We start from the raw sequence: 4,848 nt of genomic DNA, 5'->3' as shown, positions 1-4,848 counted from the left end.
TACACAGGATGGGGTGTTGTAGCCTATAGAATCCCTTGCTTTTTATTACTTCATCACAGATGGATGAAGTACTCAAATCTGTATCATTAAACCGACTTCTTTTGTGCCTCTCAGACTGTTCACTGAGTTAACGTTGTTTTAATGTATTCATTAGATCCAAACATTTACTGAACACTCACCATGTGCCAGGCCCTCTTAAAGGCACTGGAGATGCTAAGGCAAATGAGACACTGATCCTGCTTCCAAGGGCTCCAGTGTAGTGGAGGGGCAGAGAAATAGTTACTAACATATGGCAATGGAGAAGGGCAAGGTATGGAGAAAGGCTTTGAAGAGTGCACCAGGGACCTGGAGGTGACCTTCCAGGAGGGAAGAAAAAGACAGGAACATTAGGAGGGAGAAAATTTAATTGGGAAAAAGAAGCAGCCAGCAGGTTGTTTGGAGAGAATCAATCTGTTTGCTGTATGGCTAAAGGCAGCTGGTGATGTTGGTATTGATAAGCTGCATGACATAATGATTTGGCCTAGAAAGAAAAAAAGAAGAGAAGAAAGGAAAGAAAGAAAAGGAGGGAGGGACAAAGGAAATCACCTTCAATATTTGAGAAAATATCATCAATGAATCCATCTTCTTCTATTCCAAAATTCCAACCCTTTCTCTCAGGAGGAGCTGAGAGATTGGTCTATTAGAGGTTCTCTGTGGCTTCCATAAAATCTAACAAAAATACCCCACCAAGTTTATTGCCTTTCTTGTTTCTCAGAAGACTGGAGAATGGACTTGCCTTGGACCAAACCTTCAAGTGCACTGACTTAGGAAAGGCTATAAAAATAGATGTGTTTTGTTACAAGGGTGATATTAAGATGGATAAAATTAAGTATATATTATTATCTGGCTTGAACATATAGTTAATTAGCATGTAGCTTTGAATTTGTTATGTTGGTGGCCAAACCTGTTACAAATGGGTTGGAATGCTATCCTAATTGCCTGATTCTATAAGTAGGTTTCCAGAGATGGGTCCTAGCATATAGCTACACAAATGTAGTACTGCCTACAAGAAAAATGGAGGTGAGGGGCAGGAGAAAGATGTAGTAGCTACTGAATTAAAGCTCAGTTTAAGGACTGTTTTTCACATGAATTGGGCACCAGTAGTAAAGTGCATATGGTGGCCAACCAGGCCAGAGGAAAGGGAATGGGGGGCAAGAATTCTTCTGGAGAGCACCTGTGCCCTTCCAGAACTGCGTTCTTCTGATTTTTGTCCTAACCTGCCAGTAACTCATTGGGCTTAATTAATGGGATTTGGTTGATTTTATCTGCAAATCTCTTTTGTACATATCTGAAGACTTAAACCATGGTGGTAAAGAAATTGACTCAAACTTTTTCAGTCCAGAGACCAGATGACTGAAATCATGTCTTATTCATCTTTGCATCCTGAGCACCCAGAGTAGATACTCCCTATATTCATTATATAAATTAATGAGCTTCTTTACTCTACCTTGTTTTACCCTAGAAAACATATTTCTTCAACAAATGTTTACTAATTATCTACTTTTTGCCAGGTGCTGAGTTAGGCACTAGGGATATGAGTGGGCAAGAGAGAAAAGACCCTTCCTCCTGGAGTTTGCTGCCCATAAGGAAAGACAATAATTAAATCAAGCATTACAAGAAATTATGATATCATCACAATATGGCAAGTGAATGCTAATAGAGCCAATACCAAGGGGGCCACATTTGTTGAGGAGGTGGCTCAAGGGACACCTCCTTGTGTAGGTGACTCAAATTAAGTTAGCACTCTCAGCTCTAATGGTGCTGATAATCTAATGGTGCTGATAATCTATTTGGAGAAAAATAGAATATTATGCATGCAAAAGTAAGAAAGAGTACAGCATAGGACATTCTAGGTTCAGTGTTAGATCATGGATTATAGAGAGTAGAAAGGGGTGATATCAAAAAGGGTATACGTAGGCTCAGAAGTTTGCAGGAGGAAAGAGCACTTGGACTGTCCTTGGAAGATGGGTAGAAGATTGGAATAGAACAAGGGAGGAAAGACAGAAATAAGAATCCCACACAATGGGGGAAGTGAAGCCTCAATGGGTAGTGGCAGGAGACAGGCTGAAATCATGCAAGACCTGGTGAGTCAGTGGAAATGAAAGTGTAAGCGTAGTTCTATTACCATTATTATTCTTAATAATGTGATAGAAGCTACTGTATATCAAGTCCTAGTCTGGGTTAGGTGCTGGGTATAAAATGTTAAACAACAAGTCTACAATTCATTCTTTCTTGCTACCAAAGGGAAATCCATGGGAAAGAAGGAAGGAAGTTAACTTAATCAAATCTTCACGTGAACATGCTAATGACAGGCCTCTAGATAAACACATTAACGATATTTGCTAGTGCAGGGTCCTTATCTATAGAATTCTTTTAAAAGGAGGTACCTGATCTGCCTGGATTGCTCATTTGTAACAAATCTGAATCTACGCCTGTATTGGGTATGGGTTCTGAGAAAAGGTCAGGTAAATTATGTAACTATCTGAGTATAATATGAAGATATTTATTGATGGTTCTTTTCTGTGTAGGTGATGTGCCACATACATGACTTGAAGATCTTCTGTGTTAATCTGGGCAAGAGAATATCTTGATGTGACATGGAAGGACTTGGGACATTGCATGGGTCCTAAGCCACTCCCTGCTTCATTTGTAATTGCTTGTTTATTGAAATTATTAGCAAAGTGTGATACTGAGTAAGATCTCTATTATGTGAGTCCACTTTGATAATCTGATCTTTTTGTGTTATGTTAGGTACTTTACTTAACATATTGACTCACATCAACCCTACAAGGTAAGTGCCCAGAGAAATGAGTTAATGTATCTAATATCACAGTGAGGAAGCAGCAGACTCCTAATTTAAACCCAGGTCAAACTCTGTGCTCTTCCCACTACTCCACATCACCCACTCATATGGTTTGCCTCTGTGTCCCCACCCAAATCTCATCTTGAGTTGTAATTCCCAGTGTTGGAGGAGGGACCTGATGGGAGGCGATTGGATCATGGGGGCAGATTTCCCCCTTGCTGTTCTCATGACAGTGAGTGAGTTCCCACAAGATCTGATGGGGTTTAAAAGTGTGTGTGTGGCACTTTCCCCTTTGCTCTCTGTCTCTCTCTCTCCTGCTCCTCCATGTTAAGATCTGCTTGCTTCCCATTAGCCTTCTGCCATGATTGTAAGTTTCCTGAGGACTCCCAGTCATGCTTCCTGTTAATCCTGCAGAATGAGTCAATTAAACCTCTTTTCTTCATAAATCACACAGGTTCAGGTAGTTCTAGAGCAGTGTGAGAATGGACTAATACACCCACTTTAAAAATCATGAATAAAACAGAATAGAGCCTTGGGCCCCAGGAAGGCCCTAAGGACCATCAAGACCCACACAAGCCCTTTGAGGACCACTTACTGAAAGAACAGATTTAGTGAGAAAAGTCCTTCTGATATAAAACTTGGCCGGGTGTGGTGGCTTATGCCTGTAATCCCAGCACTGTGAGAGGCCAAGGCGGCAGATCACCTGAGGTCAGGAGTTTGAGACCACCATGTCTCCACAAAAAATTACAAAACTTAGCTGGGTGTGGTGGTGAATGCCTGTAGTCCCACCTACGAGACTGAGGCAGAAGAATCACTTGAACCCAGGAGGCAAAGGTTGCAGTGAGTAGAGATCGCACCACTGCACTCCAGCCTGGGTGACAGAGTGAGACCCTGTCTCAAAAACAAAAACAAAAACTTGATTTATGTGAGACCCAAAAGATAGTGCTTGTGTCACATTTTCCATGGAAATTCATTTTCACCAGAAGCAAATGCTTATATCTCCACTGGGAGTCTGCAACTCGTAGAGTTTGTGTGCTATCAGGGGAATAATAACACATTCTTTGAATGCAGAGAGAATAAGCCAAAAGACTGCACTTGATCAGAATCAGATGATATGAATTGAAGTTTCTAATTTTATTTTTAGCCCTAAAGCAAGCTGAGCCTTGTGGGAAGGTTTATTAATCCCTAATGGGTGGGATCAGCCATATTTCACAGGGGCTTCTGTTTTATAAGGATATTTGTATGCATTCATTCATGGCTCTGAGTTTTTTTACGTGGTCCTTTGCAAAGCATTGAGAACAGCTTCTTGTCAGGGAACTTGAGGATCCATGAAAAAAATAAATAAATAAAAAATAAAAACAAAACTAGTGTGTGAGCATGAGGAAGGAGGTAGGTCGTGCTAAGGAATACATCTCTTCTTTTCTGGAAATATAAGTGGTTTAATTCTAGTTGCCTTGGGTTAAGGAGTCCCATTGCTTGGGGACAGCTGCCTAGCACAGTACCTTAGTTCCTGTTTAAAGTGCCACAGGACACATATAGCTGAGATGTGACAGATTGCCCCCTGCCTGGACCTCTCTCTCAGGGCTGCCAGCATCTTTAATGGACAGATGGAGCTGTCTTCCCTTTCTTGGCTGTGGTTGTCTGATCAACTTTGGAGATAGCAGTCAAACTTCTAGTTAATAAAAGTGCTTAATAAATATTCAGATTGTAATATCGCCAGAAAGATGGCTACCTTGATAGAAAAACCTTCTGATAAAAGAGTACCAGGATCTCTATTTCAAGAATCAAAGCGGCTGAGCATGGTGGCTCACGCCTGTAATCCCAGCATTTTGGGAGGCTGAGTCGGGCGAATCTCAAGGTCAAGAGATAAAGACCATTCTGGCTAACATGGTGAAACCCCATCTCTACTGAAAATACAAAAATTAGCTGGGAGTGGTAGTGCACACCTGTAGTCCCAGCTACTCGGGAGGCTAAGGCAGGAGAAGTGCTCGAACCCGGGAGGCAGA

This window comes from Papio anubis, chromosome 1, assembly GCF_008728515.1.
Source record: "Papio anubis isolate 15944 chromosome 1, Panubis1.0, whole genome shotgun sequence".
NCBI classification, from domain to species: Eukaryota; Metazoa; Chordata; class Mammalia; order Primates; family Cercopithecidae; genus Papio; species Papio anubis.
This window is presented reverse-complemented; position numbering follows the sequence as displayed.